Source organism: Hevea brasiliensis, chromosome 12 (genome assembly GCF_030052815.1).
Source record: "Hevea brasiliensis isolate MT/VB/25A 57/8 chromosome 12, ASM3005281v1, whole genome shotgun sequence".
NCBI classification, from domain to species: Eukaryota; Viridiplantae; Streptophyta; class Magnoliopsida; order Malpighiales; family Euphorbiaceae; genus Hevea; species Hevea brasiliensis.
In genome coordinates, this window is record NC_079504.1 from 38,606,092 (window position 1) to 38,628,512 (window position 22,421).

A 22,421-nucleotide genomic window follows, 5' to 3' on the forward strand; every position below is an offset into this window, starting at 1 on the left:
TTTAATTTCTTAATTTTACTATAGTTAATTTATCCCACTATTTCCATCCATTAGAATTTTAATTTATGAATTTTTACATATTTTTAATTACATTTCTCATACTTTCATCTAAAAAAAGCAAAAGATTAAAATTTAAAAATTTATATTGATACTTATAGATAAAATATAATAAAATATTAAAGTGTATATTTTCTTAAAGTTAATAATTATATTTTAATTTATTTTTAATTATATATAAAAATACATAATTCTTGTAATTCTCTTTAATAAAAAGCTTGAAGATAAACGGTCACTTATCATACATGTTGTGGGTTTATAAGGTCCACCCTTTGCAGCCGCCTAATGAAGAAATTAGATACGCATTATTTGTCAACCCATTAAATAAATGTAAAGGACAATAATCATTTAATGTCAAATTATATTATATTAAAATACTCATTTTATCTATTTCTATTTATCACATTTAAAATTTTTTTAATTATTTATTGCTTTTAAAAAATAAGAAGAGTTTTACTTTTTTATCTCTGTTAATTATAATAAATATTTATATAATGAATAATTAAATAAGATAAAAAATAATTTAATTAATTACTAATATATTTTTATAAAAATAAAGTTATATAATGATTTTCTTAATTATAATATAAAACTTAAATACAATGGATAAAAATAGGTGGAGGCAAGGCACATTAACATAAATTTCAAGTCTAGCAAACCATCATTAATAAACCATCATAAAGTCTAATTTACTATTAATAATCTTAGAAAAAATATTATTTATTGTCGATACCATATTTTGGCCGATCCCCAGAATCAATAAACTTCGAAACCGATCCCTAGCACTAAGTCTCTCCTTGCCATCTAACCACAGTCCCGATCTCTCTTCACAGATAGTTGAGTCAATGCTAAGCTCTCGTGTCCGTTAAAGCCTTACCGGTCTCTCAAATCATTCACCGATCTCTCAAGCCAATTGTCAAATATCCTGACCAGTTAACTACATTCCCGATCTCTCTTGTCAGACGAAATTGAACTAACACTAGATCTTTGCTGCCAGTTTTCATGGTCGACCTCCCTTTTAAAAGTTTAGGAATAATCAAGCTAAGGTTCTAATCCGGTTTAATGAAGATCCCGATCTTAAATGTTTAAGTCAAATTTTCAATTAAGTTCCGTTTAGCGATGGTTCCTTATCAATCTCGTGAGTATTGTGTTTTCCGATCTCTCACACTTAGGATAATAATCGCTTTCATTTATTTCAATATACTCGCATACCAAGTGCTTAGAAATTTTCCGATCACAACCATTCATTGAACAAAAGAGGCATTCCATTTCATTTCAAAATTTGTATAAGTTATTCACCGGAGGATCACCCCACTGATCTACATTTTGCTCACTCTCTCTCACCCTCGGCCTCCTCACTATCCTCACCTCGCCTCGGAGCCGTCGCCATCCAAGAGAAGTCCTCCTCCGAGTAACGCTTCTGGAGCTCGGCCAAGAGATCCTGGTGAGCATTCACATAGGCACCGGCTATTCCCGTCACCATCTCTTCGTCTTTCGCCTTAAGCTCCTCGATAAGTTGAGCGACCTGAGCAGCTTCGTTGGCATGAAGCGCCTGGACTTCCCCGAGAGCACGATCCCTTTCAGCCAGAACATGATTTTGTTCGGCCAGCTTGTCTTCATAGAACTTCGCCCGCCCCTCAACTTGAGAGATGTAATTCTGAGTGGATAAGAGTTGGGATCGGAGGGAAGCTACTTCCTAACTCTTCTTCTCGACTTCCTTACCCAGGCGATGAGCCTTTTCCCGAACTATAGTCTGGTTCACCAGGCACTCCACGTTCAGGCTCATGGATCGAGTCAAGATGTCATCGAGGTCGTCCGGGATAGCTGTCCCGATCCTCTCGGAGGCGTATGGAAGAACCCAAGACTTTGGAAAACCGGTTCTCCCAACAGCTCGGTTATTCTTCGTGAGTCGATCGCTTGAGCGCCACGAGAAGAGGCCCTCCTGTAAGAATGAGAAGGACCCCTTTCGTGCTTGGAGCAATCAAGGAGGTGGAGGTCGCTCTTCGTTGAGGAGGAGATCGGACAGCTTCTGTGATCGGCGGTCCTGAAGGTCGAGGCGGGTCCCCTTGTGTCTCCCCAGGTTCATGGCTGGGTGTTTGAAGTCGTGCCGAACGCTTCATCTCCTTTATTTTCCGGGAGATCTCTCTTTCTTTCTTTCGCTTTCTAGAACCCTCACCACCCGCCATACCGCACAAAGAAGAGGCCGGTGAGATCTCTAAGGTCCCGAGATCCGAGATGTAGAAATTACCAATGCCGAGGTCGAGAGCGGTTCGCGATCTTGGCCGGTGATCACCAGATGGTCCAATGGTGCAGCTCTGCTAGCCACCGTGATTTAAACAGAGAACTTTTGAGTGGCCGCCGACTCTTCGCCTCCATCACTATTAAGTCTTCCTCCTTGTTCAGGTGATACGCCGGAAGCAAGGGTCCCCGGTGCCACCACCACGGGGAAGTCCTCAGCGGCTCGGATCTTTGCTCCTCGTAATGAAGAAACGGTTCTTCCAATTCTTAAGGGAGGAGGGCGATCAAGAAAGAGCCCACAATGAGGCTTCACTGAAAGAACCAAAGGCTCATCGCCCTTTCGGCGAGTTAGCCTGCAGCTTCAAATAACACTTTAGCAAAGAGGGATCGATTCTCTTAGCTCGGCACAAGCCTCTAAAGCTACTAAGATCCGCCATGAGTAGGGGTGAAATTGAGCAATGCATAATCGGAGAAAATTAAAGACATCCTTGAAGAAATCTACAAAAGGGAACCGAATACCGGCCTTTAACTGTTCTTCGTATACCATAACCCGGTCATTCTCTTCAAAGAAGTAATCGGCTCGGTGATAGCCGTGACACTGGATGAGTTCATACGAATCAGGACGAATATTGTACTCCTGGCTAAACGATTGCAGATCGGATTCTCGCAAGATCGATGGCAGCTCGTCCATAGGAAGATTCTCCCTCCCTGAAGAAGGTGCATGCCTTGATGGTGCGATTCGCCCCGAGCCGAACGGAGACCCTAGGAGGTTCTGGTTGTGCGCTTGGCCCGACCACCTCTTCTTCGTCAGACGACCACGAGAACTGAATGGAAGGAGGGCTCGCCGCTCTCTGACCTCCGGCACCACTCATTTTCAAAAGAAATAAAGAACTTAAACTAAAAAGAAGATCAAAGCCCTTATCGGAGTCTGATCGGCGTCGAAAGAACTTGAATAAACGAGAGAACTTTGAGGTTGTGAGCGAGAGACTGAAATGACATACAGAAGCAAATGGCTAACCCCACCCCTATTTATACTGCTCGAGCATTTAATGCTCACGAGGTTCCGTGCAAAGGCATCGGTTAACGAGATTTGCCACTGCTCGACACGCCTCGAACATTCCAAAGAGATCGTTAATCAAGATCGGCATAATAAGTTGAATATTTTGAATAAAGGATCAGTTAAAGAGCCGTTTTGTTAGGAACCAGATCGGACAAATATATTAGAGATCAGAAGATGGGAGATCAGCATGAGAGATCAGAATAAGAACATGTCAAGAAGATCGAAAAGAGGGAGGGATCGGAAGACAAAAAGAATAAGACAAATCCCAAATAACCGCCGCCGAATCGTGAGCTAAGGTAGTTAAAGCGTGGCATTTAGATCTCCACCGCACGCCTGAGAATCGCCCACAATGCTGACAAATGCCAGAGTATGTCATGATAGTCCTGTACATCCCAATCTCTACCGTTGATCTCACTTGTAAGGACGAACCCGGAACCATTGGATCAAGAGAGAAGACGACAATACCAGCGTCTTTCGCTCTTAGCCCTCAGATCATTCCGGACAAGAAGATTTGGGACCGTCAGATTGAAAGAAGAAAAGGACAAATATTCTAAAGAGTGATCTCAGCCATTCATTTTGATTCTCTTTAATTCCTGAACATCCGATCATGTCCTTCGAAATCTTGACCCTCCATCTCCCTCAAAATAAATCCTGACCCTTCAGGGGGAGCACCCAATTCCTATAAATACCTGCATGAAAAACTGTTCAAAGGACGGGCAAAAAAAGAGAGGTAGTTATTATAGCGGAAGAACCCTGAAACTTCATTCAGTTTGTTATTCTGCTACTTAGAAGTGTTGATTAGAAAGACTTTTGAAACTAGTTTTCTGAAGTTTTTCTTTCTTGAAAGGGATTCTGAATACTGGAACTCTACATTTTCAGTTTGTTCATAATCTGATCACACTCTCACTTTCAGCCCTTTATCATCTCTGTTTTCATTTTCATTGTCCAAGCTCAACTTCATTCCGCCCGGTTATTATTGCATTTTAGCTAAGCACCCTTCAGTTCACGACGAACATCAGCCCTCAGGCTAATCAGTCCGCTGTCTCATCACTATTTGTCACCCCGTAGTTATCTCAATAAATTTGGCTCCTTACAGGTAAGAGCTCATACTGCTGTTTTAATTAAGTGTCTACGTTTACTTTTCGCACTTTCTTTGTTCTTCTTACATATGCGATTTTCTTCAAGATTATTTTGTGCAAAAGAACCCCAAAGAATGTTACTCTCGAGTTATCTCTTTAGTGATTAGTCCATCATTTTATTAATCTTCGTCATTTCTGAATGCAAGTTTTCTAGCTCCCAGTAGCGTGTAAATGGTTGGGTAAAACGTAGGTAACTGCAACTTAAGGGTCTCTTTTAAGAAAGAGAGAGCCTGAATAACACGTCAGGAAAATAGCCACAATATTAGGCTGACGTAAACGGCAATTCGAAAAGATGCCATAAAGTGGAATAAAACCAAAGTGAACGAAACAGAATAGATCGGACATAAATAGGTACTGGTAAAGTGACCTTAGGGGAGGTCAGCAAAGTTTAGCCCAGCTTCTTTTATTTAGTCACAAAATATCAATTAGTTAAAAGAAACCTTATCCCTAGCACCTTTGAACGCCAGAATCCTTAGCTTTAGGTCTCTATGACATGTAGCTGAACTTAAAATTCGGGAGATCGGAGAGATCCCATTCAGGTCCCTGTTAATTTAAAAGAGATCGGAAGAGAGTTCTTATCCGATTCTCAACTCAAAACTTTAATTAAATAGAGATCGGAGGAGAGTTCTTATCCGGTCTCAAATCAAAATTCTTAATGATTTAATAGAGATCGGAGGAGAGTTCTTATCCGATTTTCAGCTCAAAATTTTAACAAGTACTTAAAAGAGATCGGAGGAGAGTTCTTATCCGGTCTCCATTCAAAATTTTAATAAATATTTAACAGAGATCGGAGGAGGGTTCTTATCCGGTCTCCACTCAAAATTTTAATAAATAACTTAAAAGAGATCGGAGGAGAGTTCTTATCCGATTCTCACACCAAATCTTAACCTGTACGCAAGATAATCCCAAAACCAAAAATGATTCGCGACGTCAACTCACTAAGGTTGTCTCATTTACTTATGTATCTGGGTAATCCGAATTTAGTGAAAGATCAAATATTCCTTTTGTCAAAAGGATTAACATTGCCGTTCAAGCCCTCTTAACTAATTTACAAGGAACGTGAAATTAAATCTACTTACCCTTATTAAGGGACGAGGTGGGGTGCCTAACAACTTCCCCACCCGTTTACGGACCCCGAACCTAGAATCTCTGTCTAGAAGTGGTTTCATTTTAATTTACCTTCCCAAATGATTTTCTTTATTTTCTCAAAACTAAGGTGGCGACTCTCACTTTTTCCCACTTCGTGAGTGATCGCCCAGCGATCGCAAAAATCCTCATGGCATACCTTGGCGACTAATCGGGACGGCCAAAGACTGACTTAACCCCGATCTGGTGGTCCAAAGGTAGATTTAATTTTGTCCGATTAAACTATAGTTAGAGGGGCTCGTTCGGTTATGTTTCATACGTTAATTTATTGTTATTGCTGCTAACTATTTTGTTTGTTTTGCCTGTTTTATCCTCACAGTGCTCTTCGCTTCAAAAAAAAAGGGGAAAAATGAAAAAATAAAATCCCCCGAATTGGGAAGAGGTAAAGGTGTCCCTTCACACACTGAACACTCACACGATGTCCTCACACACTTTGGCCCTATACCCGGGCTTTCTTACCCTTTTAGGAAAGTAGGAGGGAGTCATGTAACGGTACCCGTGGGTTCTACCCCGTTAGTATCCGTGAAGGCTTCTGCTCAAATTGAAACTCGTTCTATTCACCGTGATACCCGTGGAATTTTCCCGACAATATCATGGGGGTAGAATGGGGCTCTACTGTTTACAGTAGGGGCAATTTGGGAACCTGTGGCTTTTAGAAAATTAGATCCTGAGCTAAACTATCACGATAGCTGAAAGCCGTAGTAAGCTACCTTATAAGATAGAACTATCCAAATAGGTAGCGCTCATCCTGTATCAGGAGTCTCCCTATTATAGGACAAAAGGGGCATGCTTACTTTTACCCTGTTCTGCTTTAATTTCCTTTTGTTCGTTTTTGTGAGGGTAATCTTGAATTCTACTAAAACACCTACACATTTTCCTACCTTGATAAATGTGTACGTGTCACCTTGTCAACAGTATGATTCAAAATTACCCTAATTTATCTTGCTAATGAGTTTTCCCATAGGCATTACCAAACTAAGAGTCTGTAAAAGGATAGGCATCATTTTTATCATGGCATCCTCGAGTCAGTCGGCAGAAAAGGTTCAGAATGCTAAACTTTGGTCCAAATCAGCTCATAGTCCAATACCCTCGCAAAATGATGTTTCCAAGGCACATGCTAGCTCACTACCTTCATCAGATCTAAATAAAATAGAGGTCAGAATGAACGGTCTCGAGGGTCTGTTTAATGGATGGAGGTCGCTTCCCGATCAGGTCAAGGCACAATTTGAAGAGAAGTACGGGAGGATTGCAACCTTAATGCGAGTCAAGGTCCAAATCCCGGCATTAAAGGCCATGCTGTCGGTTTGGAATCCTAAGTACGGGGTATTCTCTTTCAATGACATTGATACGGTTCCCACTATAGAAGAATATCAGGCATTACTAGGGATTCCTTACTCATTGCAGAACCGGATCTACCTACACCTCGAACATAGGCAGACCTGGAAACGATTGGCACATATGTTGGGTACTTCCCCAGAAGAGGTAAAGTCAAAAGAAACAGTCAAAGGGAACACGCATGGTTGGTATTGGACATACCTCGAGAAGAGGTTAGATCAGTACCTCCAAGAGAAACAGTGGGATCAAGCTTCAGTGGCACTCGCCTTGGGAATCTATGGTCTGATTTTGTTCCCGGGGCCATTGGGAATCATAACTTGCAGCGCGGTGGAAGCATTTTGGACGGTAGAAAGGCAGGGGATCAATCCGATACCGGCAATTCTTATGAGACTCGTTAACCCTTACCTACCGCATAACAGGTAAAGGGTTCATCAAGTGTTGTTCTCAATTGTTATATCTCTGGATTATCAGTCACATATGCCCTGTGGAGACAAAGGGGTTGACTTGGTACCTTGACCAGCCTCCCATCGAGAAGATGACCCGGTTAGTAATCAGTCCGAAGAATGAACAGCAGTGGTGGGAACGGATTTCGAGTTTCAATAGCCATGATTACTGTTGGAGGAAGTCGTGGGACGCCGTGCCAACCTGCTCGACGGTGACGGGGTAATCACGGTATCCTAATCGGAGTAACCGGATACACAAGTTACACTCCGGCATTGGTAATGAGGCAGTTTGGCTCAACACAGTCCGTGATCAACATTGAAGAATACCACCAAGGTCACTTCTACCATGAACTCAAGGAAGAGGAAGGGTTGAAAATGGCTCGCAAGTCTTGGGAAAACATCACTCTGATGGAGAGATCACCTAAAGGCTCAGGTGCCTCGGGCGATTATCTTAAATGGAGAGCTGACAGGGACCGAGAATACTCAACTGTGGAATTCGAAGACAGCGACCTGCGCTGAAATGTCCTATTAGAAGAAGCGGATAACCGTCTGGATGACTCACTACGAAAGGCTAATACTGAAAACTCACAACTGCAAGAACAAATAAAACAGTTGGAGGACCAACAGTAGAAACTTAAAAGAAAAGTTAGAAGACTCAAGGAAGAGGCAAGGGCCGAAAGGATGGGGTTCGAAGAGCAAGAGGTACACTGGGAGAAGGAAAGAGACTCTCTTCAAGCTGAGGTCAAAGAAATGAAAATGCAGAATAGTAAGCTTCAGGAAAAGATAAAATACCAAGAGGTGCTCGTTGAAGAGTATAAACAAGAAAACAAAAAAAAGAAGCTCGAATTGAAAGAACAGGCACTACTCATCAATGATATCTTGAAAGAGTGTGCTAAGGAAAGAAAAGGGAAGGAAAGACAAGCTGCTCTCTATCAAGAGTTGAAAGAGAATGTTGACCAGCTAGAAAGAACGGTAGCACAGGGAAAACAAGAACTATTACCTGAATCCGAATATGCTCTGAAAGCATTCGACCCTGCCAAACAAGAAGAAAGGTTATATGAGTATCTCAGAAAATGTCATCTCATTATAAAGAATCTCCCAGAGCCTAGGCCGATGTAAAGAATATGGTGTACACATTATTCAGTTAATGAAATGATTTTTGGACCATTGTTTAGCAAATTTGTGAATGAATAATATGACTCCCGTAGGAACTTCCTCGCTAGGGTTATGTGAAAAATTGAGTGCGCTATATGGACAGGTATCATAAATGCGCATTCAATCCAGTCATTCACAGTCAGACTATCGAACGATGCCATGATAAAGTTGATGCAATTATCCTTTCCCAGATTTCATTTCGGCTCCCAAATGCCATCAGATCCTTCGCCCGCATCAGACTTTTAGTTTCTTTGGAAAATTCAAAATTCATTTAAAATTTTCTTTCATCCTTACAGAAATCAATATTGCTTCAAACAAGGCAAGTCCGACCAAGCACTGCTCAACCTAAGCGAGTGTACTTAACAAGATCCTGGACAAAAAGATAATGGAAGATCAGGAACAAGTACAGAACCTACAGGGGCAGGTTTCCGAATTGAAGGATCAGGTCTCAGAACTTATGAGACTAATGAGGGAAATGTCCCAGAATAAACCCACAGCAGAGCCTAGCCTACCGCTACCTCCTCCACCACCCCCAACAAATGATCCTCACCAAGCTTCAACTTCTTTACCTTTCGCCTCCCATCCCGACCGACAATCATCACAATCCGGTTACCACAAATAATGACCTACCTTACTCTCATTACCCAACCGTACCAAACACTGACCCATACCCTTCAAATTTAATCCCTCCAATTCACTTCACCCCTCATCTCCCAACTGGGGGAGTATTCCATGCAGTGGGAGGGGAAAATAAGACGAAAGAAAGCGAGAAACTATCTGCTCTAGAGGAGAGATTGAGAGCAATTGAAGGGCTGAATATGTATGGTTCAGTCGATGTGGCATCACTTAGATTGGTTCCTGATGTGGTGGTGCCACCTAAGTTCAAAGTCCCTGATTTCGACAAGTACACAGGGAATTCAGACTGCATTCACTTGGCCACCTATATCGCCAAGATGTCCGCCCTGACAGATGATGACAGGCTGCTAGTTCACTTCTTTCATGAGAGCCTCTTCGGGGCAGCTTTGAGGTGGTGTATTCAGTTGGACAGGAGCAAACTGCGCTCCTGGAAGGATTTAGCTGATGCTTTCCTCAAGCAGTACAAATTTAACTGCGATGTGGCCCCCACAAGGAGGGACCTTCAGAACCTGGTGCAGAAAGACAGGGAAAGCTTCAAGGAGTATGCCCAAAGATGGACGGAAAAGGCGGCAGAAGTACACCCTCCGGTGACTGACAATGAGCTGTGCTCTCTGTTCATTAAGACTTTGAAAGCCCCCTATTTCAATTTGATGATTGGGAACACTTCCAACAGCTTCTCTGACATCATACAGGCCGGTGAAAGAATAGAGGCCAATCTAAGAATGGGACGGTTGCAGGAGTTGGCTGAGAACCTCGCAAGAAGACCGACTTTGGCAAGAAGAAGGAGGGTGACGACATTCACACCCACAAAACAATTATTCCCCATTCCCTCAAAACAATTATCGGCCGTATCCTCCCCCTCACGGCCAAACAGTTGCAAATATCCCACCTCCTTTCCCAAATTATCCACACCCGCGCCCGCAATATCCCTCACCTACAAATTATCAACCAAGACCACCTCCTCCTCCTGCTCAACCAAGACCACCACAGAACAACCCAAGACCCCCAAGAAACCCGGATCCGCCTCTTCCCCTCCCACTCAGTGAAATATACCGATACCTTGTCGGTATAAACCAAATAGTACCAGTTCCCCTAGACCCGATCCAGCCTCCATACCCCAGGTGGTATGATACCACTGCCCGTTGTGAGTATCATGGAGGGGCACAGGGGCACTCAACCGATAACTGCGGAGCACTCAGGGGAAGAGTGCATGCCTTAATCCGGAACGGGTGGCTGAAAATTGAGGGAAATGGTTCCCTTCCCAATGTTACCTCAAACCCACTGCCTAACCATAATGCGGGCAGTGGTGTAAACATGATAGAGCCTGATGGAGAAGGATCAACGATGGAAGTAGACAAGCTGGTTCCTTACTTTAAGGAAATTTTTGCTATGGCGATGAGGGAAGGCTACCTTTGCCCTCAAGAAACGGGATCGGAAGAAGGTACGGGGTGTCCTTACCATGGAGGGGCAGCTGATCATGAGCTGCAGGGTTGTGAGGAATTCAGGTAAGAGGTTCGGAACTTGTTATCTCTCAAAGTCCTGAGATGCCAGAAAAGGTTGAAGACGGAAGAGGGAGTGAACACGACTAGATACAGCCAGAATGCTTCTACCTCTAAACCCAGAATCACCTTCTCACCCCCAGTAGCCTCGCCACCAAGAATCTGCTATCCGAGCCCCATCTCAGCTCCCTGTTACCAACACCCACGCCGTACCTTGGAACTACAATTTCCAAGTCTTCACTCAAGGAGCCTCAAGCAGTACACCGGCTCCTATCATTGCTTCACCCTCGGCACCTCCTAAGCCATGTTTCACTCCTCATGCACACTTTCAGATGACTTATGCTGGACCTGCCACCAGTGCTACTCCCCAAGTTGATCCCCGGCCCGTCACTACCACAAAGCCCTCCTCCCTTGAGCAAGAGGTCGAGTTCATAACTCGAAGTGGGAGGTGTTACAGTAACGAAGAAAGAGAAAAGAGAAAAGGGAAAGTAAAAATGGGAGAGTCACTGAAGAACACTGAAGAGGAGGTTGAAAAGACAGAAAAAGTAGAGTCTGCTGAGCACAAAGAAGAGGAGGAACTGCTGCTCCAAATAATGAAACAGAGCGAGTATGATGTGGTGGAGCAGTTGAGAAAAACACCTGCCCGAATTTCGCTGTTATCACTGATCCTAAGCTCAGAAGTGCACCGGCAAGCCTTGCAGAAAATCCTGGATCAAGCCTTTGTAAACCCCGACATTACTCCGGGGTAGTTTGAGAAAATAGTGGGACAAATACAGGCATCCAGTTTTGTTACTTTCTCGGAGGACGAGATAGACCCTGCTGGCTTAACGCACACTAAAGCTCTGCATGTGACGGTGAAATGCAAAGGTTGTATAGTGGCCAAGGTCCTTATTGACAATGGATCAGCGCTCAATGTACTGCCTAATACCACCTTGGCCAGACTACCGGTTGACCAATCTGATATACGTCAGAGTGCTATGGTGGTGAGAGCCTTCGACGGTACAAGGAGGGAAGTGCTGGGAGACATTAACTTGCCAATCCAAGTCGGTGCATGTACTTTCAACGTCACGTTTCAGGTGATGAACATTGAACCGGCCTACACTATGCTATTGGGAAGACCTTGGATCCATTCTGCGAATGCCGTTCCTTCAACTTTGCACCAAAAGATCAAGTATATTATGGACGGCAAAATCATCACAGTAAAAGGAGAGGAGGCCTTACTAGTCACCAAGCCACAATCACTTCCCTATGTGGAGGCAGCTGAGGAGTCATTGGAAAGCTCCTTCCAAGCCCTCGAATTACAAGAAACCATCTCAAGAAGTGAAGGGGCTATGGCTATGGTAGCCAAGGTAATGTTAAAGAATGGGTACGAAGAAGGCAAGGGGCTAGGCACTGCATTACAAGGGATTGTTGAACCTATACCGGCTATCCAGAAGGTAGGACGCTGCGGTTTGGGTTATGAGGAAGACGCCCTCATGGATGGGCGATTCTGGATGAGGAACAGACTTCGGGATCAGAGATTCAATCAGGAAGTAGGAATAAGGAAGGTAGTCCCTAGAATCACGGAAGTCTTCACCAAGACGGTCATTGAAAATCCGACAGAGGAAGAAGAATCGCCCGATGAACCATCCATTGGTGTCATCCATTCCGATCCCTTGTATGAAGCCCGAGTCTCACCAATAGCTGAGGGGCAAGAACTAGACAACTGGACGGCAGAGGACATCCCTGTACTCAATTTCGAGTAAAGTACCTTTGGTTATCAACACTTGATCATTTTGTCCATGGTGACAAGTGTAAAACTGTAAATGGACCTTTTTCTTATGACATAAAAGTTAATGAATTAATAGCACATTTTAAATCCAATCCTCTCTTTCTTTCCTTTTGAATTCCATCTTTATAATATATTCTATTTTTATTCATTCAGGACCATTCGTCAATTAACACCTAATAATCCAATAGGCTCAGAAATTCCTCTGGTTAATTTTGAAATCCCCATAACTGCCATTACTTCAAGTGATTCTGAGGAAGACCTTACACAAGAAAGCAGTGAAAAGGATGAACCCTCCCTAGTGCCCTGTGGAGATGAAACGCATACCGTAAACTTAGGCACAGAAGAAGTAAAAAGGGAACTCAAGGTAGTGGAGAGTGAAGAATTGGGAGATATGATCAGTTTGCTGAGAGAATTCCTCGACGTATTTTCCTGGTGCTATGATGATATGGTCGGTTTGGACCCCCGAATAGTAACGCACAAAATTCCCCTAATTCCGGGGGCAGCCCCTGTGAAGCAAAAGTTAAGAAGAATGAATCCCGATACACTGCTCAAAGTTCGGGATGAAGTCAAGAAACAGTATGACGCTGGGTTCCTGGAAGTAGTCAAATACCCCCAATGGGTGGCTAACGTCGTCCCGGTAATGAAGAAGGATGGGAGAGTCAGGGTGTGTGTTGACTACAGGGACCTTAATAAAGCAAGCTTGAAAGACGATTTCCCTCTCCCTCACATTAACGTGTTGGTTGACAATGCTGCGGGATTGGGCAGATGTTCGTGTATTGATGGGGCATTAGGGTACAATCAGATCCCGATGGACGAGGAAGACAAGGATAAGACTGCTTTTATCACTCAATGGGGAGTGTTTTGCTATCGGGTCATGCCTTTTGGGTTGAAGAATGCTGGTGCTACCTACCAGCGTGCAATGGTCACATTATTCCACGATATGATGCATAAAGAGGTGGAAGTGTATGTGGATGATATGATCATTAAATCCAGAGGAAAAGAGAGCCACGTACAGGTGATGAGGAGGGTATTCGAAAGGCTCAGGAAATACCAGTTGAAACTGAACCCTGCCAAATGCATATTCGGAGCTAGATCTGGAAAGTTGTTGGGATTCATAGTAAGCGAAAGGGGAATAGAAGTAGATCCAGACAAAGTTTGAGCTATTCAAGAAATGCCATCCCCAAGAACAGAAAGGGAGGTGCGCAGTTTTCTGGGAAAGTTGAACTACATTTTGAGATTTATTTCCAACCTCACTGCCAAAGCTGAGCCTATTTTCAGGCTACTCCGGAAGAACAACTCCACCCAATGGGATTCAGTTTGCCAAGAGGCTTTTGAGAAGATCAAGCAATACTTGTCAAGACCACCAGTATTGGTCCCACCCATGGCAGGAAGGCCTCTTATCCTGTATATGGCAGTCCAGCAGAACTCGATGGGATGTGTTTTGGGACAACATGATGATACCGGGCGAAAGGAGAGGGCTATTTATTACCTGAGCAAGAAGTTCAATGATTGTGAGTCAAGGTACTCTTTCTTAGAAAAGACTTGCTGCGTGTTAGCCTGGACAGCAAATCGCCTCAAGCACTACATGTTGAATCACAAGACATGGCTCATCTCCAGGATGGATCCTATCAAATATGTGTTCGAAAGCCCACTCATACCAGGTAGGATAGCCAAGTGGTAGGTTATACTCTCCCAATATGACATAGTCTACATGACCCGGAAAGCGGTGAAAGGTAGCGTGATCGCTGACCTCCTAGCAGAAAATCCTATCCAGGATTATGAAGCTCTGGATTTTGAGTTCCCTGATGAGCACATTAATGAAGTAGATCAAGAAGAGGGACCACCATGTATGGGAAATGCATTTCTTGAGTCACAATTTGTCAGGCAATGGAATTGGAGCAGTATTGATATCCCCAGATGGGAAACACTTTCCGATAGCTGTCAAGTTGAGGTTTGATTGTACCAACAATGTCGCAGAATATGAAGCTTGTGTGATGGGTCTACAGGCTGCCATCGAGATGAAAATCAGGAAGTTGGAGGTATACGACTCACGATTATTTATCAAGTCAAGGAGAATGGCAAACCAAGGATCCGGCTAATCCCATATCGAAGTACTTCATCGAGCCGATTAAGAGATTCAAGAGATCTCTTTCACTCACCTTAGTCGGGACAAGAATCAATTTGCTGACGCCTTAGCCACTCTAGCCGTTATGGCTCAAATCGATGAAGGGCAGACAATTCAAATGTTGAAGATTAAAGCAAGGAATGAGCCAGCTTATTGCTTCATGATTGAAGAAGAACCCAACGGTAAACCTTGGTATCATGACATCCCGGTTCCGCAGAATCAGAGAATTCCTTCAGGGCAAACCAAAACGAAAGAGGATGCTTCGAGATTGGCACTGGATACTTCCCCAGTGGTGAAACCTTATACAAGAGAGGATCCAACGGTGAACTGTTAAGATGTGTGGATGCAAAGGAGGCAAAGAAAATCCTTTTCGAGACTCATGAGGGAAGCTGCGTAACCCACGCCAACGGGCATATGATGGCTAAGCAAATCATGCGACGGGGATATTTTTGGACTATAATGGAAAAAGATTGCATCGAGTATTTCCGGAAGTGCCATAAGTGTCAGATCTATGCCGATCCAATAAATGTGCCACCTCACAAGTTGTTCAACCTCGTCTCACCATGGCCTTTCGCAATGTGGGGCATCGATGTGATTGGTCCCATCAATCCCAAGGCGTCCAATGGGCACAGATTCATCCTTGTAGCCATTGACTACTTCTCCAAGTGGGTCGAGGCGACATCCTATGCTCACATCACACAGAACACATTTCTTAAATTCCTCAAGAACAACATCATCTGCCGACATGGTCTCCCGAATGAAATTGTCACTGACAACGCCAAGAATCTCAATGGTCCAAAGATTCAAAAATTGTGTGATCAATACAAAATCCGACATCTCAATTCCTCCCCATACCGTCCCCAGATGAATGGAGCGGTAGAAGCTGCGAACAAAAATCTTAAGAGGATAATCCGGAAAATGACAGTCACGTATAGGGATTGGCATGATATGCTTCCCTACGCTCTCCACGCATACCGGACTTCGGTAAGAACCTCGACCGGGGCAACTCCATACTCGCTGGTTTATGGGATGGAAGCAGTATTGCCTATTGAAGTTGAAATTCCTTCCCTAAGGATTCTGAAGGAATCAGGGATTGATGAGTCAGAATGGATCCAGTCAAGATTGGATCAGTTAAACTTGCTGGAGGAGAAAAGGTTAGCAGCAGCATGTCATGGGCAGTTATACCAGAGGAGAATGGCTAGAGCATTTGACAAAAGCGTTCGCCCGTGCGAATTCCAACCCGGGGACCTAGTTTTAAAGAAAGTGCTGCCGAACCAAAACGATCCCCAGGGCAAATGGTCACCAACTTACGAGGGACCCTATGTGGTTAAAAAGGCATTTTCTGGAGGAGCCTTGATCTTGACCCACATGGACGGTGAAGAGTTTCCAAGACCTGTGAATGCTGACACCGTCAAGAGATACTATGCCTGAAAAAAAAAAAAAAAGGACAAAGGGGTAGGAGTGAAAACCTGAAAGGGCGCTCCTAGCAAAATGTATGAAAGAAGGCGAAAACCCCGAACGGGCGCTTTCTGTAAAATGAGTGAAGGATGAAAACCCGAAAGGGCATCTTGAAAGAGCGAGCAAAAAAAAAAAAAAAAAAATCTAGGGGTGAAAACCCGAAAGGGCATCCCAAGAACCAAAAAGGAGAAATAAAGAAAGAAGCATGAGACCGAGAGGGGAATAAACCGTCGTGACATGAGGCTTCAGAGAACTTGAAATAATGGTAGTTAAGGGATTTCAAAGCCAACCGCAAGGAATAAGTGAGATCTACCCTTGTACCCTTCCTCTTTGAGACTCTATCTTTGTTTTTATTAAAACCGCAATAAAGTCACACTCCATTCCTCATGCTTCTATCTTTCTCTCATATTCTTTAACATTATCCCTCTGCATTCTCGTTATTTAATGTGCTATTAATCAATTAAATTTTTGCCCTAAGATTAAGATTTGACAATTGATAACTTCACATACTTTACTATGAGATTTGCAGAGAATGACCAGGAAAAAGGCCTAAAAAAAAAAAAAAAAAAAAAAAAAAAAGATGTTAAAAACCGAAAAGCCCATACAAGAAAAAAAAACAAAGGGGAAATAAAAAACCCGAAAGGGCGCTTTACAGGAAAAAGAAAAAAAGAAAGGGGCATTTGAAGAAATGAGGTCATGGGTTAAGTCTTGCAACTCGTCCTCCATTCATCGTTGATATTCGGTATTCTGTTAAGTACACTTCATTGGGGAAGAACTTCTCGTGTCTGGGTTAGACTTGCTTTGTAAGTACAATTTACATTTCCTGTTGATTTTAATTTCCTGCATTTACATTTCCTATTATCAACCCCTGGTTCCTTGATCTAAGTTGATTTTAATTTTCTGCAATTTACATTTCGTTATCAACCTCTGGTTCCTTGATCTAAGTTGATTTTAATTTCCCGCAATTTACATTTCATGTCATCAACCTCTCGTTCCTTGATCTAAGTTGATTTTAATTTCCCGCAATTTACATTTCATGTCATCAACCTCCGGTTCCTTGATCTAAGTTGATTTTAATTTTCCGCAATTTACATTTCCCGTTATCAACCTCCGGTTCCTTGATCTAAGTTGATTTTAATTTCCGCATTTAAATTCCTCGTTATCAACCTCCGGTTCCTTGATCTAAGTTGATTTTAATTTCCGCATTTAATTTCTTGTTATCAACCTCCGGTTCCTTGATCTAAGTTGATTTTAATTTCGCATTTAAATTCCCGTAATCAACCTCCGGTTTCTTGATCTAAGTAGATTTTAATTTCCCGCATTTAAATTCCCAGTAAACAAACTCTGGTTCCTTGATCTAAGTTGATTTTAAATTCCAGAATTTAAATTCTCGTTATCAACCTCTCGTTCCTTGATCTAAGTTGATTTTAAATTCCAGAATTTAAATTTCCGTTATCAACCTCCGGTTCCTTGATCTAAGTTGATTTTAATTTCATGCAATTTACGCTTCGTTATCAACCTCTAGTTCCTTGATCTAAGTTGATTTTAATTTCATGCAATTTACGTTTCTCGTTATCAACCTCTGGTTCCTTGATCTAAGTTGATTTTAATTTCATGCAATTTACGCTTCGCTATCAACCTCTCGATTCCTAGATCCAAGTTGATTCTAACTTAATTTCTATTCCCGCTTGATCACTAATTTAGGTGTGTTTTAGTTTCCTAACTTCAAACACCTAATCGCCCAAAATATGGTTCAATCTTTACATAATTCCTATGCGAAATTTTTCCTTTAATAGAAATTATGTAAAGAGGGGCAAATTCGACACCATATTTTGGCCGATCCTCGTAATCAATAAACTTCAAACCGATCCCTAGCACTAAGTCTCTCCTTGCCATCTAACCACAAATTCCGATCTCTCTTCACAGAGTTGAGTCAATGCTAAGCTCGTGTCCGTTAAAGCCTTACCGTCTCTCAAATCATTCACCGATCTCTCAAGCCAATTGTCAAATATCGACCAGCTTAATCGCATTCCGATCTCTCTTGTCGACGAAATTGAACTAACACTAGATCTTTGCTGCCAGTTTTCATGGTCGACCTCCCTTTTAAAAGTTTAGGAATAATCAAGCTAAGGTTCTAATCCGGTTTAATGAAGATCCCGATCTTAAATGTTCAAGTCAAATTTTCAATTTTAATCAAGTCCCGTTTGGCGTTGGATCCCTATCGATCTCATGCTTATTGTGTTTTCCGATCTCTCACACTTAGGATAATAATCGCTTTCAGTTATTTCAATATACTCAAACAATCAAGTATTTAGAGATTTTCCGATCACAACCATTCATCAAACAAAAGAGTCGATTTCATTTTATTTCAAAATCTGTACAAGTTATTCAGCCGGGGGATCACCCCCAGCCTGATCTACATTTTGCTCACTCTCTCTCTCACCCTCGACCTCCTCCTCACTATCTTCACCATCGCCCCCAGGAGCCAGGTCGGCCATCCAAGAGAAGTCTTCTTCTGGGTAACGCTTCTGGAGTTCGGCCAAGAGGTCCTTGTGAGCATTCACGTAGGCTCCGGCTATTCCCGACACCATCTCTTCATCTTTCTCCTTAAGCTCCTCAATAAGTTGAGCGACCTGAGCAGCTTCGTTGGCATGAAGCGCCTGGACTTCACCGAGAGCACGATCCCTTTCAGCCAGAACATGGTTTTGTTCGGCCAGCTTGTCTTCATAGAACTTCGCCCGCCCCTCAACTTGAGAGATGTAATTCTGAGTGGATAAGAGTTGGGATCGGAGGGAAGCCACTTCCTGACTCTTCTTCTCGACTTCCTTACCCAGGCGATAAGCCTTTTCCCGAACTATAATTTGGTTCACCAGGCACTCCACGTTCAGGCTCATGGATCGAGTCAAGATGTCATCGAGGCTGTCCGGGGATAGCTCGTCGATCCTCTGAGGCGCATGGAAGACCCCAAGACTTTGGCAAAACCGGGTTCTCCCGAACAGTCCGCTATTCTTCAGGAGTCGATCAGCGCTTGAGCGCCACGAGAAGAGGCCCTCCTGTAAGAATGAGAAGGACCCCTTTCTGTGCTTGGAGCAACTGAAGGAGGTGGAGGCTGCTCTTCTCGTTGAGGAGGAGATCGGACAGCTTCTGTGATCGGCGATCCCGAAGGTCGAGGCAGGTCCCCTTGTGTCTCCCGTGTTCATGGCGGGTGTTTGAAGTCGTGTCAACGCTTCATCTCCTTTATTTTCCGAGAGATCTCTCTTTCTTTCTTTCGCTTTCTAGAACCCTCACCACCCGCCATACCTGCACAAAGAAGAGGTCAGTGAGATCGCTAAGGTCCTGAGATCTGAGATGTAGAAATTACCAATGCCGAGGTCAGAGAGCGGAAGTTCGCGATCTTGGCCGGTGATCAGCTGTATGGTCCAATGGTGTAGCTCGGCAGTCACCGCATTTAAACAGGAGAACTTTTGAGTGGCCGCCTGACTCTTCAGTTCCATCACTATTAAGTCTTCCTCCTTGTTCAGGGTGATACGCTTCGGAAGCAAGGGTCCCTGGTGCCACCAGCTACGGGGGAAGTCCTCAAAGCAGCTCGGATCTTTGCTCCTCAGAATGAAGAAATGGTTCTTCCAATTCTTAAGGGAGGAGGGCAGATCGGTAAAGAGCCCACAATGAGACTTCGCCTGAAAGAACCAGTGCTCATCGTCCTTTCGGTGAGTTAGCCTTGGCTCAAATAACACTTTAGCAAAGAGGATCGATTCCCTTAGCTCGGCACAAGCCTCGGAAAGCTACTAAGATCCGCCATGAGTTGGGGTGAACTTGAGCAATGCATACTCGGTGAAACTTCAAGACCACCTTGAAGAAATCGTCTAGAGGGAACTGCAGACCGGCCTTTAACTGTTCTTCGTATACCATAACCCGGTCATTCTCTTCAAAGAAGTAATCGGCTTGATAGCCGTGACCGATGAGTTCATACGAATCAAGACGAATATTGTACTCGCTAAACGATTGCATCGGATTCTCGCAAGATCGATGGCACCGCCCATAGGAAGATTCTCCTCCCCAAGAAGGTGCATGCCTTGATGGTGCGATTCGCCTCGAGCCGAACGGAGACCCTAGGAGGTTCTCGTTGTGCTCTTGGCCCGACTCACCTCTTCTTCGTCGACGACCACGAATCGAATGGAAGGAGGGCTCGCCACTCTCGACCTCCAGACCGCCATTTTCAAAAGAAATAAAGAACTTAAACTAAAAAGAAGATCAAAGCCCTTACCGAGTCCGATCGGCGCCAAGAACTTGAATAAACGAGAGAACTTTGAGGTTGTGAGCGAGAGACTGAAATGACATACAGAAGCAAATGGCTACCCCCCCCACCCCTATTTATACTCGTTTGAGCATTTAATGCTCACGAGGTTCCAGGTAGTGAATCGGTTAACGAGATTTGCCGTTTCGACACGCCTCTAACATTCCAAAGAGATCTGTTAACTGAAGATCGGCATAATAAATTGAATATTTTGAATAAAGGATCGCTTAAAGAGCCATTTTGTTAGGAACCGACGGACAAATATATTAGAGATCTAAGATGGGAGATCGCATGAGAGATTGGAATAAGAACATGTCAAGAAGATCGAAAAGAGAGAGGGATCGGAAGACAAAAAGAATAAGACAAATCCCAAATAACCGTCGTCAGAATCAGAGCCGAGGTAGTTAAAGCGTGGCAGACGAGATCTCCACCGCACGCCTGAGAATCACCCACAATGCTGACAAATGCCAGAGTATGTCATAACAGTCCTGTACATCCCAATCTCTACCATTGATCTCACTTGTAAGGACGAACCCAGAACCATTGGATCAAGAGAGAAGATGACAATACCAGCGTCTTTCTCTTAGCCCTCGATCGTTCTGACAAGAAGATTTGGGATCGTCAGATTGAAAGAAGAAAAGGACAAATATTCTAAAGAGTGATCTCAGCCATTCATTTTGATTCTCTTTAATTCCTGAACATCCGATCATGTCCTTCAAAATCTTAACCTCCATCTCCCTCAAAATAAATCCTTACCCTTCAGGGGGAGCACCCGATTCCTATAAATACCTGCATGAAAAACTGTTCAAAGGACGGGCAAAAAAAGAGAGGTAGTTATTATAGCGGAAGAACCCTGAAACTTCATTCAGTTTGTTATTCTGCTACTTAGAAGTGTTGATTAAAAAGACTTTTGAAACTAGTTTTCTGAAGTTTTTCTTTCTTGAAAGGGATTCTGAATACTGGAACTCTACATTTTCAGTTTGTTCATTATCTGGTCACACTCTCACTTTCAGCCCTTTATCATCTCTGTTTTCATTCCCATTGTCCAAGCTCAACTTCATTCCGCCCGGTTATTATTGCATTTTAGCTAAGCACCCTTCAGTTCACGACGAACATCAGCCCTCAGGCTAATCAGTCCGCTGTCTCATCACTATTTGTCACCCCGTAGTTATCTCAATAAATTTGGCTCCTTACAGGTAAGAGCTCATACTGCTGTTTTAATTAAGTGTCTACGTTTACTTTTCGCACTTTCTTTGTTCTTCTTACATATGCGATTTTCTTCAAGATTATTTTGTGCAAAAGAACCCCAAAGAATGTTACTCTCGAGTTATCTTTTTAGTGATTAGTCCATCATTTTATTAATCTTCGTCATTTCTGAATGCAAGTTTTCTAGCTCCCAGTAGCGTGTAAATGGTTGGGTAAAACGTAGGTAACTGCAACTTAAGGGTCTCTTTTAAGAAAGAGAGAGCCTGAATAACACGTCAGGAAAATAGCCACAATATTAGGCTGACGTAAACGGCAATTTGGCAAGATGTCATAAAGTGGAATAAAACCAAAGTGAACGAAACAGAACAGATCGGACATAAATAGGTACTGGTAAAGTGATCTTAGGGGAGGTCAGTAAAGTTTAGCCCAGCTTCTCTTATTTAGTCACAAAATATCAATTAGTTAAAAGAAACCTTACCCCTAGCACCTTTGAACGCCAGAATCCTTAGCATTAGGTCTCTATGACATGTAGCTGAACTTAAAATTCGGGAGATCGGAGAGATCCCATCTGTGTCCCTGCTCATTTAAAAGAGATCGGAGGAGAGTTCTTATCCGGTCTCAACTCAAAATTTTAATAAATATTAAATAGGGATCGGAGGAGAGATCTTATCCGGTCTCAACCCAAAATTTTGATTAATATTTAACAAAAATCGGAGGAGAGTTCTTATCCGATTTTCAGCTCAAAATTTTAACAAGTACTTAAAAGAGATCGGAGGAGAGTTCTTATCCGGTTTCAACTCAAAAATGTAATAAATATTTAATAGAGATCGGAGGAGAGTTCTTATCCGATTCTCAACTC